Consider the following 14,411-nt stretch of genomic DNA (forward strand, 5'->3'; position numbering starts at 1 on the left):
CACGCAAGAGAGATTATACAACCTTAGAACACTTTCCCACCAGGAGATTCGAACCCTAGCCAGCACAGAAGCCTAACAGCAACTGGCATAACTGGTACGCTTTTAACCCACTGCACCAGAGCTCAGACCCTTAAAAGAGATGGTAACTTCAGAGTATTTCACCTCCAAAGATCACAATCTCCCAAGGGCAACTAGAGCATAGTGAGGGGCTACTCACGTTCTTTCATCAAATTCCTGTTAATATGGGAGAACTCTGTGTCTATGCTTAATGCACAACTTGCCTAAACACGCAAGAGAGATTATACAACCTTAGAACACTTTCCCACCAGGAGATTCGAACCCTAGCCAGCACAGAAGCCTAACAGCAACTGGCATAACTGGTACGCTTTAACCCACTGCACCAGAGCTCAGACCCTTAAAAGAGATGGTAACTTCAGAGTATTTCACCTCCAAAGATCACAATCTCCCAAGGGCAACTAGAGCATAGTGAGGGGCTACTCACGTTCTTTCATCAAATTCCTGTTAATATGGGAGAACTCTGTGTCTATGCTTAATGCACAACTTGCCTAAACACGCAAGAGAGATTATACAACCTTAGAACACTTTCCCACCAGGAGATTCGAACCCTAGCCAGCACTGAAGCCTTACAGCAACTGGCATAACTGGTACGCCTTTAACCCACTGCACCAGAGCTCAGACCCTTAAAAGAGATGGTAACTTCGGAGTATTTCACCTCCAAAGATCACCATCTCCCAAGGGCAACTAGAGCATAGTGAGGGGCTACTCACGTTCTTTCATCAAATTCCTGTTAATATGGGAGAACTCTGTGTCTATGCTTAATGCACAACTTGCCTAAACACGCAAGAGAGATTATACAACCTTAGAACACTTTCCCACCAGGAGATTCGAACCCTAGCCAGCACTGAAGCCTTACAGCAACTGGCATAACTGGTACGCCTTTAACCCACTGCACCAGAGCTCAGACCCTGAAAAGAGATGGTAACTTCGGAGTATTTCACCTCCAAAGATCACCATCTCCCAAGGGCAACTAGAGCATAGTGAGGGGCTACTCACGTTCTTTCATCAAATTCCTGTTAATATGGGAGAACTCTGTGTCTATGCTTAATGCACAACTTGCCTAAACACGCAAGAGAGATTATACAACATTAGAACACTTTGCCTACCAGGAGATTCGAACCCTAGCCAGCACAGAAGCCTGACAGCAACTGGCATAACTGGTACGCCTTTAACCCACTGCACCAGAGCTCAGACCCTGAAAAGAGATGGTAACTTCGGAGTATTTCACCTCCAAAGATCACCATCTCCCAAGGGCTACTAGAGCATAGTGAGGGGCTACTCACGTTCTTTCATCAAATTCCTGTTAATATGGGAGAACTCTGTGTCTATGCTTAATGCACAACTTGCCTAAACACGCAAGAGAGATTATACAACCTTAGAACACTTTCCCACCAGGAGATTCGAACAATAGCCTGCACAGAAGCCTAACAGCAACTGGCATAGCTGGTACGCTTTTAACCCACTGCACCAGAGCTCAGACCCTTAAAAGAGATGGTAACTTCGGATTATTTCACCTCCAAAGATCACCATCTCCCAAGGGCAACTATAGCATAGTGAGGGGCTACTCACGTTCTTTCATCAAATTCCTGTTAATATGGGAGAACTCTGAGTCTATGCTTAATGCACAACTTGCCTAAACACGCAAGAGAGATTATACAACCTTAGAACACTTTCCCACCAGGAGATTCGTACGCTAGCCAGCACAGAAGACTTACAGCAAGTGGCATAACTGGTACGCCTTAAACCCACTGCACCACAGCTCAGACCATTAAAGGAGATGGTAACTTCAGAGTATTTCACCTCCAAAGATCACCATATCCCAAGGGCAACTAGAGCATAGTGAGGGGCTACTCACTGTCTTTCATCAAATTCCTATTAATATGGGAGAACTCTGTGTCTATGCTTAATGCACAACTTGCCTAAACAGGCAAGAGAGATTATACAACCTTAGAACACTTTCCCACCAGGAGATTCGAGCCCTAGCCAGCACAGAAGCCTTACAGCAAATGGCATAACTGGTACACCGTTAAACCCACTGCACCACAGCTCTGACCCTTAAATGAGATGGTAACTTCGGAGTATTTCACCTCCAAAGATCACCATCTCCCAAGGGCAACTAGAGCATAGTGAGGGGCTACTCACATTCTTTCATCAAATTCCTGTTAATATATGAGAACTCTGTGTCTAATGCTTAATGCACAACTTACCTAAACACGCAAGAGAGATTATACAACCTTAGAACACTTTCCCACCAGGAGATTCGAACCCTAGCCAGCACAGAAGCCTTACAGCAACTGGCATAACTGGTACGCCTTTAACCCACTGCACCACAGCTCAGGACCCTTAAAAGAGATGGTAACTTCGGAGTATTTCTCCTCCAAAGATCACCATCTCTCAAGGGCAACTAGAGCATAGTGAGGGGCTACTCACGTTCTTTCATCAAATTCCTGTTAATATGGGAGAACTCTGTGTCTATGCTTAATGCACAACTTGCCTAAACACGCAAGAGAGATTATACAACCTTAGAACACTTTCCCACCAGGAGATTCGAACCCTAGCCTGCACAGAAGCCTTACAGCAAATGGCATAACTGGTAAGCCTTTAACCCACTGCACCAGAGCTCAGACCCTTAAAAAGAGATGGTAACTTCGGAGTATTTCACCTCCAAAGATCACCATCTCCCAAGGGCAACTAGAGCATAGTGAGGGGCTACTCACGTTCTTTCATCAAATTCCTCTTAATATGGAAGAACTCTGTGTCTATGCTTAATGCACAACTTGATTAAACACGCAAGACAGATTGTACAACATTAGAACACTTTCCCACCAGGAGATTCGAATCCTAGCCAGCACAGAAGCCTTACAGCAACTGGCATAACTGGTACACCTTTAATCCCACTGCACCACAGCTCAGACCCTCAAAAGAGATGGTAACTTCGGAGTATTTCACCTCCAAAGATCACCATCTCCCAAGGGCAACTAGAGAATAGTGAGGGGCTACTCACGTTCTTTCATCAAATTCCTGTTAATATGGGAGAACTCTGTGTCTATGCTTAATGCACAACTTGCCTAAACACGCAAGAGAGATTATACAACCTTAGAACACTTTCCCACCAGGAGATTCGAACCCTAGCCAGCACAGAAGCCTTAACAGCAACTGGCATAACTGGTACGCTTTTAACCCACTGCACCAGAGCTCAGACCCTTAAAAGAGATGGTAACTTCAGAGTATTTCACCTCCAAAGATCACAATCTCCCAAGGGCAACTAGAGCATAGTGAGGGGCTACTCACGTTCTTTCATCAAATTCCTGTTAATATGGGAGAACTCTGTGTCTATGCTTAATGCACAACTTGCCTAAACACGCAAGAGAGATTATACAACCTTAGAACACTTTCCCACCAGGAGATTCGAACCCTAGCCAGCACTGAAGCCTTACAGCAACTGGCATAACTGGTACGCCTTTAACCCACTGCACCAGAGCTCAGACCCTGAAAAGAGATGGTAACTTCGGAGTATTTCACCTCCAAAGATCACCATCTCCCAAGGGCAACTAGAGCATAGTGAGGGGCTACTCACGTTCTTTCATCAAATTCCTGTTAATATGGGAGAACTCTGTGTCTATGCTTAATGCACAACTTGCCTAAACACGCAAGAGAGATTATACAACATTAGAACACTTTGCCACCAGGAGATTCGAACCCTAGCCATCACAGAAGCCTGACAGCAACTGGCATAACTGGTACGCCTTTAGCCCACTGCACCACAGCTCAGAACCTTAAAAGAGATGGTAACTTCGGAGTATTTCACCTATAAAGATCACCATCTCCCAAGGGCATCTAAGCATAGTGAGGGGCTACTCACGTTCTTTCATCAAATTCCTGTTAATATGGGAGAACTCTGTGTCTATGCTTAATGCACAACTTGCCTAAACACGCAAGAGAGATTATACAACCTTAGAACACTTTCCCACCAGGAGATTCGTACCCTAGCCAGCACAGAAGACTTACAGCAAATGGCATAACTGGTACGCCTTAAACCCACTGCACCACAGCTCAGACCGTTAAAGGAGATGGTAACTTCAGAGTATTTCACCTCCAAAGATCACCATCTCCCAAGGGCAACTAGAGCATAGTGAGGGGCTACTCACTGTCTTTCATCAAATTCCTATTAATATGGGAGAACTCTGTGTCTATGCTTAATGCACAACTTGCCTAAACAGGCAAGAGAGATTATACAACCTTAGAACACTTTCCCACCAGGAGATTCGAGCCCTAGCCAGCACAGAAGCCTTACAGCAAATGGCATAACTGGTACACCGTAAACCCACTGCACCACAGCTCTGACCCTTAAATGAGATGGTAACTTCGGAGTATTTCACCTCCAAAGATCACCATCTCCCAAGGGCAACTAGAGCATAGTGAGGGGCTACTCACATTCTTTCATCAAATTCCTGTTAATATATGAGAACTCTGTGTCAATGCTTAATGCACAACTTACCTAAACACGCAAGAGAGATTATACAACCTTAGAACACTTTCCCACCAGGAGATTCGAACCCTAGCCAGCACAGAAGCTTTACAGCAACTGGCATAACTGGTACGCCTTTACCCACTGCACCACAGCTCAGGCCCTTAAAAGAGATGGTAACTTCGGAGTATTTCTCCTCCAAAGATCACCATCTCTCAAGGGCAACTAGAGCATAGTGAGGGGCTACTCACGTTCTTTCATCAAATTCCTGTTAATATGGGAGAACTCTGTGTCTATGCTTAATGCACAACTTGCCTAAACACGCAAGAGAGATTATACAACCTTAGAACACTTTCCCACCAGGAGATTCGAACCCTAGCCTGCACAGAAGCCTTACAGCAAATGGCATAACTGGTAAGCCTTTAACCCACTGCACCAGAGCTCAGACCCTTAAAAAGAGATGGTAACTTCGGAGTATTTCACCTCCAAAGATCACCATCTCCCAAGGGCAACAAGAGCATAGTGAGGGGCTACTCACGTTCTTTCATCAAATTCCTCTTAATATGGAAGAACTCTGTGTCTATGCTTAATGCACAACTTGATTAAACACGCAAGACAGATTGTACAACATTAGAACACTTTCCCACCAGGAGATTCGAATCCTAGCCAGCACAGAAGCCTTACAGCAACTGGCATAACTGGTACACCTTTATCCCACTGCACCACAGCTCAGACACTCAAAAGAGATGGTAACTTCGGAGTATTTCACCTCCAAAGATCACCATCTCCCAAGGGCAACTAGAGAATAGTGAGGGGCTACTCACGTTCTTTCATCAAATTCCTGTTAATATGGGAGAACTCTGTGTCTATGTTTAATGCACAACTTGCCTAAACACGCAAGAGAGATTATACAACCTTAGAACACTTTCCCACCAGGAGATTCGAACCCTAGCCAGCACAGAAGCTTAACAGCAACTGGCATAACTGGTACGCTTTTAACCCACTGCACCAGAGCTCAGACCCTTAAAAGAGATGGTAACTTCAGAGTATTTCACCTCCAAAGATCACAATCTCCCAAGGGCAACTAGAGCATAGTGAGGGGCTACTCACGTTCTTTCATCAAATTCCTGTTAATATGGGAGAACTCTGTGTCTATGCTTAATGCACAACTTGCCTAAACACGCAAGAGAGATTATACAACCTTAGAACACTTTCCCACCAGGAGATTCGAACCCTAGCCAGCACTGAAGCCTTACAGCAACTGGCATAACTGGTACGCCTTTAACCCACTGCACCAGAGCTCAGACCCTGAAAAGAGATGGTAACTTCGGAGTATTTCACCTCCAAAGATCACCATCTCCCAAGGGCAACTAGAGCATAGTGAGGGGCTACTCACGTTCTTTCATCAAATTCCTGTTAATATGGGAGAACTCTGTGTCTATGCTTAATGCACAACTTGCCTAAACACGCAAGAGAGATTATACAACATTAGAACACTTTGCTACCAGGAGGTTCGAACCCTAGCCATCACAGAAGCCTGACAGCAACTGGCATAACTGGTACGCCTTTAGCCCACTGCACCACAGCTCAGAACCTTAAAAGAGATGGTAACTTCGGAGTATTTCACCTATAAAGATCACCATCTCCCAAGGGCATCTAAAGCATAGTAAGGGGCTACTCACGTTCTTTCATCAAATTCCTGTTAATATGGGAGAACTCTGTGTCTATGCTTAATGCACAACTTACCTAAACACGCAAGAGAGATTATACAACCTTAGAACACTTTCCCACCAGGAGATTCGTACCCTAGCCAGCACAGAAGACTTACAGCAAATGGCATAACTGGTACGCCTTAAACCCACTGCACCACAGCTCAGACCGTTAAAGGAGATGGTAACTTCAGAGTATTTCACCTCCAAAGATCACCATCTCCCAAGGGCAACTAGAGCATAGTGAGGGGCTACTCACTGTCTTTCATCAAATTCCTATTAATATGGGAGAACTCTGTGTCTATGCTTAATGCACAACTTGCCTAAACAGGCAAGAGAGATTATACAACCTTAGAACACTTTCCCACCAGGAGATTCGAGCCCTAGCCAGCACAGAAGCCTTACAGCAAATGGCATAACTGGTACACCGTAAACCCACTGCACCACAGCTCTGACCCTTAAATGAGATGGTAACTTCGGAGTATTTCACCTCCAAAGATCACCATCTCCCAAGGGCAACTAGAGCATAGTGAGGGGCTACTCACATTCTTTCATCAAATTCCTGTTAATATATGAGAACTCTGTGTCAATGCTTAATGCACAACTTACCTAAACACGCAAGAGAGATTATGCAACCTTAGAACACTTTCCCACCAGGAGATTCGAACCCTAGCCAGCACAGAAGCTTTACAGCAACTGGCATAACTGGTACGCCTTTACCCACTGCACCACAGCTCAGGCCCTTAAAAGAGATGGTAACTTTGGAGTATTTCTCCTCCAAAGATCACCATCTCTCAAGGGCAACTAGAGCATAGTGAGGGGCTACTCACGTTCTTGCATCAAATTCCTGTTAATATGGGAGAACTCTGTGTCTATGCTTAATGCACAACTTGCCTAAACACGCAAGAGAGATTATACAACCTTAGAACACTTTCCCACCAGGAGATTCGAACCCTAGCCTGCACAGAAGCCTTACAGCAAATGGCATAACTGGTAAGCCTTTAACCCACTGCACCAGAGCTCAGACCCTTAAAAAGAGATGGTAACTTCGGAGTATTTCACCTCCAAAGATCACCATCTCCCAAGGGCAACAAGAGCATAGTGAGGGGCTACTCACGTTCTTTCATCAAATTCCTCTTAATATGGAAGAACTCTGTGTCTATGCTTAATGCACAACTTGATTAAACACGCAAGACAGATTGTACAACATTAGAACACTTTCCCACCAGGAGATTCGAATCCTAGCCAGCACAGAAGCCTTACAAGCAACTGGCATAACTGGTACACCTTTATCCCACTGCACCAGAGCTCAGACCCTTAAAAAGAGATGGTAACTTCGGAGTATTTCACCTCCAAAGATCACCATCTCCCAAGGGCAACTAGAGAATAGTGAGGGGCTACTCACGTTCTTTCATCAAATTCCTGTTAATATGGGAGAACTCTGTGTCTATGTTTAATGCACAACTTGCCTAAATACGCAAGAGAGATTATACAACATTAAAACACTTTCCCACCAGGAGATTCGAACCCTAGCCAGCACAGAAGCCTAACAGCAACTAGCATAACTGGTACGCTTTTAACCCACTGCACCAGAGCTCAGACCCTTAATAGAGATGGTAACTTCAGAGTATTTCACCTCCAAAGATCACAATCTCCCAAGAGCAACTAGAGCATAGTGAGGGGCTACTCACGTTCTTTCATCAAATTCCTGTTAATATGGGAGAACTCTGTATCTATGCTTAATGCACAACTTGCCTAAACACGCAAGAGAGATTATACAACCTTAGAACACTTTCCCACCAGGAGATTCGAACCCTAGCCAGCACAGAAGCCTAACAGCAACTGGCATAACTGGTACGCTTTTAACCCACTGCACCAGAGCTCAGACCCTTAAAAGAGATGGTAACTTCAGAGTATTTCACCTTCAAAGATCACAATCTCCCAAGGGCAACTAGAGCATAGTGAGGGGCTACTCACGTTCTTTCATCAAATTCCTGTTAATATGGGAGAACTCTGTGTCTATGCTTAATGCACAACTTGCCTAAACACGCAAGAGAGATTATACAACCTTAGAACACTTTCCCACCAGGAGATTCGAACCCTAGCCAGCACTGAAACCTTACAGCAACTGGCATAACTGGTACGCCTTTAACCCACTGCACCAGAGCTCAGACCCTGAAAAGAGATGGTAACTTCGGATTATTTCACCTCCAAAGATCACCATCTCCCAAGGGCAACTATAGCATAGTGAGGGGCTACTCACGTTCTTTCATCAAATTCCTCTTAATATGGGAGAACTCTGTATCTATGCTTAATGCACAACTTGCCTAAACACGCAAGAGAGATTATACAACCTTAGAACACTTTCCCACCAGGAGATTCGAACCCTAGCCAGCACAGAAGCCTTACAGCAAATGGCATAACTGGTACGCCTTTAACCCACTGCACCACAGCTCAGACCCTTAAATGAGATGGTAACTTCGGAGTATTTCACCTCTAAAGATCACCATCTCCCAAGGGCAACTAGAGCATAGTGAGGGGCTACTCACATTCTTTCATCAAATTCCTGTTAATATATGAGAACTCTGTGTCTATGCTTAATGCACAACTTACCTAAACACGCAAGAGAGATTATACAACTTTAGAACACTTTCCCACCAGGAGATTCGAACCCTAGCCAGCACAGAAACTTTACAGCAACTGGCATAACTGGTACGCCTTTACCCACTGCACCACAGCTCAGGCCCTTAAAAGAGATGGTAACTTCGGAGTATTTCTCCTCCAAAGATCACCATCTCTCAAGGGCAACTAGAGCATAGTGAGGGGCTACTCACGTTCTTTCATCAAATTCCTGTTAATATGGGAGAACTCTGTGTCTATGCTTAATGCACAACTTGCCTAAACACGCAAGAGAGATTATACAACCTTAGAACACTTTCCCACCAGGAGATTCGAACCCTAGCCAGCACAGAAGCCTAACAGCAACTGGCATAACTGGTACGCTTTTAACCCACTGCACCAGAGCTCAGACCCTTAAAAGAGATGGTAACTTCAGAGTATTTCACCTCCAAAGATCACAATCTCCCAAGGGCAACTAGAGCATAGTGAGGGGCTACTCACGTTCTTTCATCAAATTCCTGTTAATATGGGAGAACTCTGTGTCTATGCTTAATGCACAACTTGCCTAAACACGCAAGAGAGATTATACAACCTTAGAACACTTTCCCACCAGGAGATTCGAACCCTAGCCTGCACAGAAGCCTTACAGCAAATGGCATAACTGGTAAGCCTTTAACCCACTGCACCAGAGCTCAGACCCTTAAAAAGAGATGGTAACTTCGGAGTATTTCACCTCCAAAGATCACCATCTCCCAAGGGCAACAAGAGCATAGTGAGGGGCTACTCACGTTCTTTCATCAAATTCCTCTTAATATGGAAGAACTCTGTGTCTATGCTTAATGCACAACTTGATTAAACAAGCAAGACAGATTGTACAACATTAGAACACTTTCCCACCAGGAGATTCGAATCCTAACCAGCACAGAAGCCTTACAGCAACTGGCATAACTGGTACACCTTTATCCCACTGCACCACAGCTCAGACACTCAAAAGAGATGGTAACTTCGGAGTATTTCACCTCCAAAGATCACCATCTCCCAAGGGCAACTAGAGCATAGTGAGGGGCTACTCACGTTCTTTCATCAAATTCCTGTTAATATGGGAGAACTCTGTGTCTATGCTTAATGCACAACTTGCCTAAACACGCAAGAGAGATTATACAACCTTAGAACACTTTCCCACCAGGAGATTCGAACCCTAGCCAGCACTGAAGCCTTACAGCAACTGGCATAACTGGTACGCCTTTAACCCACTGCACCAGAGCTCAGACCCTGAAAAGAGATGGTAACTTCGGAGTATTTCACCTCCAAAGATCACCATCTCCCAAGGGCAACTAGAGCATAGTGAGGGGCTACTCACGTTCTTTCATCAAATTCCTGTTAATATGGGAGAACTCTGTGTCTATGCTTAATGCACAACTTGCCTAAACACGCAAGAGAGATTATACAACATTAGAACACTTTGCTACCAGGAGGTTCGAACCCTAGCCATCACAGAAGCCTGACAGCAACTGGCATAACTGGTACGCCTTTAGCCCACTGCACCACAGCTCAGAACCTTAAAAGAGATGGTAACTTCGGAGTATTTCACCTATAAAGATCACCATCTCCCAAGGGCATCTAAAGCATAGTAAGGGGCTACTCACGTTCTTTCATCAAATTCCTGTTAATATGGGAGAACTCTGTGTCTATGCTTAATGCACAACTTGCCTAAACACGCAAGAGAGATTATACAACCTTAGAACACTTTCCCACCAGGAGATTCGTACCCTAGCCAGCACAGAAGACTTACAGCAAATGGCATAACTGGTACGCCTTAAACCCACTGCACCACAGCTCAGACCGTTAAAGGAGATGGTAACTTCAGAGTATTTCACCTCCAAAGATCACCATCTCCCAAGGGCAACTAGAGCATAGTGAGGGGCTACTCACTGTCTTTCATCAAATTCCTATTAATATGGGAGAACTCTGTGTCTATGCTTAATGCACAACTTGCCTAAACAGGCAAGAGAGATTATACAACCTTAGAACACTTTCCCACCAGGAGATTCGAGCCCTAGCCAGCACAGAAGCCTTACAGCAAATGGCATAACTGGTACACCGTAAACCCACTGCACCACAGCTCTGACCCTTAAATGAGATGGTAACTTCGGAGTATTTCACCTCCAAAGATCACCATCTCCCAAGGGCAACTAGAGCATAGTGAGGGGCTACTCACATTCTTTCATCAAATTCCTGTTAATATATGAGAACTCTGTGTCAATGCTTAATGCACAACTTACCTAAACACGCAAGAGAGATTATGCAACCTTAGAACACTTTCCCACCAGGAGATTCGAACCCTAGCCAGCACAGAAGCTTTACAGCAACTGGCATAACTGGTACGCCTTTACCCACTGCACCACAGCTCAGGCCCTTAAAAGAGATGGTAACTTTGGAGTATTTCTCCTCCAAAGATCACCATCTCTCAAGGGCAACTAGAGCATAGTGAGGGGCTACTCACGTTCTTGCATCAAATTCCTGTTAATATGGGAGAACTCTGTGTCTATGCTTAATGCACAACTTGCCTAAACACGCAAGAGAGATTATACAACCTTAGAACACTTTCCCACCAGGAGATTCGAACCCTAGCCTGCACAGAAGCCTTACAGCAAATGGCATAACTGGTAAGCCTTTAACCCACTGCACCAGAGCTCAGACCCTTAAAAAGAGATGGTAACTTCGGAGTATTTCACCTCCAAAGATCACCATCTCCCAAGGGCAACAAGAGCATAGTGAGGGGCTACTCACGTTCTTTCATCAAATTCCTCTTAATATGGAAGAACTCTGTGTCTATGCTTAATGCACAACTTGATTAAACACGCAAGACAGATTGTACAACATTAGAACACTTTCCCACCAGGAGATTCGAATCCTAGCCAGCACAGAAGCCTTACAACAACTGGCATAACTGGTACACCTTTATCCCACTGCACCAGAGCTCAGACCCTTAAAAGAGATGGTAACTTCGGAGTATTTCACCTCCAAAGATCACCATCTCCCAAGGGCAACTAGAGAATAGTGAGGGGCTACTCACGTTCTTTCATCAAATTCCTGTTAATATGGAAGAACTCTGTGTCTATGTTTAATGCACAACTTGCCTAAATACGCAAGAGAGATTATACAACACTTAAAACACTTTCCCACCAGGAGATTCGAACCCTAGCCAGCACAGAAGCCTAACAGCAACTAGCATAACTGGTACGCTTTTAACCCACTGCACCAGAGCTCAGACCCTTAAAAGAGATGGTAACTTCAGAGTATTTCACCTCCAAAGATCACAATCTCCCAAGAGCAACTAGAGCATAGTGAGGGGCTACTCACGTTCTTTCATCAAATTCCTGTTAATATGGGAGAACTCTGTGTCTATGCTTAATGCACAACTTGCCTAAACACGCAAGAGAGATTATACAACCTTAGAACACTTTCCCACCAGGAGATTCGAACCCTAGCCAGCACAGAAGCCTAACAGCAACTGGCATAACTGGTACGCTTTTAACCCACTGCACCAGAGCTCAGACCCTTAAATGAGATGGTAGCTTCGGAGTATTTCACCTCTAAAGATCACCATCTCCCAAGGGCAACTAGAGCATAGTGAGGGGCTACTCACATTCTTTCATCAAATTCCTGTTAATATATGAGAACTCTGTGTCTATGCTTAATGCACAACTTACCTAAACACGCAAGAGAGATTATACAACTTTAGAACACTTTCCCACCAGGAGATTCGAACCCTAGCCAGCACAGAAACTTTACAGCAACTGGCATAACTGGTACGCCTTTACCCACTGCACCACAGCTCAGGCCCTTAAAAGAGATGGTAACTTCGGAGTATTTCTCCTCCAAAGATCACCATCTCTCAAGGGCAACTAGAGCATAGTGAGGGGCTACTCACGTTCTTTCATCAAATTCCTGTTAATATGGGAGAACTCTGTGTCTATGCTTAATGCACAACTTGCCTAAACAGGCAAGAGAGATTATACAACCTTAGAACACTTTCCCACCAGGAGATTCGAACCCTAGCCAGCACAGAAGCCTTACAGCAAATGGCATAACTGGTACGCCTTTAACCCACTGCACCAGAGCTCAGACCCTTAAATGAGATGGTAGCTTCGGAGTATTTCACCTCCAAAGATCACCATCTCCCAAGGGCAACTAGAGCATAGTGAGGGGCTACTCACGTTCTTTCATCAAATTCCTGTTAATATGGGAGAACTCTGTGTCTATGCTTAATGCACAACTTGCCTAAACACGCAAGAGAGATTATACAACCTTAGAACACTTTCCCACCAGGAGATTCGAACCCTAGCCAGCACAGAAGCCTTACAGCAAATGGCATAACTGGTACACCGTAAACCCACTGCACCACAGCTCTGACCCTTAAATGAGATGGTAACTTCGGAGTATTTCACCTCCAAAGATCACCATCTCCCAAGGGCAACTAGAGCATAGTGAGGGGCTACTCACGTTCTTTCATCAAATTCCTGTTAATATGGGAGAACTCTGTGTCTATGCTTAATGCACAACTTGCCTAAACACGCAAGAGAGATTATACAACCTTAGAACACTTTCCCACCAGGAGATTCGAACCCTAGCCAGCACAGAAGCCTTACAGCAACTGGCATAACTGGTACGCCTTTAACCCACTGCACCAGAGCTCAGACCCTTAAAAGAGATGGTAACTTCGGAGTATTTCACCTCCAAAGATCACCATCTCCCAAGGGCAACTAGAGCATAGTGAGGGGCTACTCACGTTCTTTCATCAAATTCCTGTTAATATGGGAGAACTCTGTGTCTATGCTTAATGCACAACTTGCCTAAACACGCAAGAGAGATTATACAACCTTAGAACACTTTCCCACCAGGAGATTCGAACCCTAGCCAGCACAGAAGCCTTACAGCAACTGGCATAACTGGTACGCCTTAAACCCACTGCACCACAGCTCAGACCCTTAAAGGAGATGGTAACTTCGGAGTATTTCACCTCCAAAGATCACCATCTCCCAAGGGCAACTAGAGCATAGTGAGGGGCTACTCACGTTCTTTCATCAAATTCCTCTTAATATGGAAGAACTCTGTGTCTATGCTTAATGCACAACTTGATTAAACACGCAAGACAGATTGTACAACATTAGAACACTTTCCCACCAGGAGATTCGAATCCTAGCCAGCACAGAAGCCTTACAGCAACTGGCATAACTGGTACACCTTTATCCCACTGCACCACAGCTCAGACCCTTAAAAGAGATGGTAACTTCGGAGTATTTCACCTCCAAAGATCACCATCTCCCAAGGGCAACTAGAGAATAGTGAGGGGCTACTCACGTTCTTTCATCAAATTCCTGTTAATATGGGAGAACTCTGTGTCTATGTTTAATGCACAACTTGCCTAAACACGCAAGAGAGATTATACAACCTTAGAACACTTTCCCACCAGGAGATTCGAACCCTAGCCAGCACAGAAGCCTAACAGCAACTGGCATAACTGGTACGCTTTT

This window comes from Procambarus clarkii, chromosome 71 (assembly GCF_040958095.1).
Source record: "Procambarus clarkii isolate CNS0578487 chromosome 71, FALCON_Pclarkii_2.0, whole genome shotgun sequence".
Lineage (NCBI taxonomy): Eukaryota > Metazoa > Arthropoda > Malacostraca > Decapoda > Cambaridae > Procambarus > Procambarus clarkii.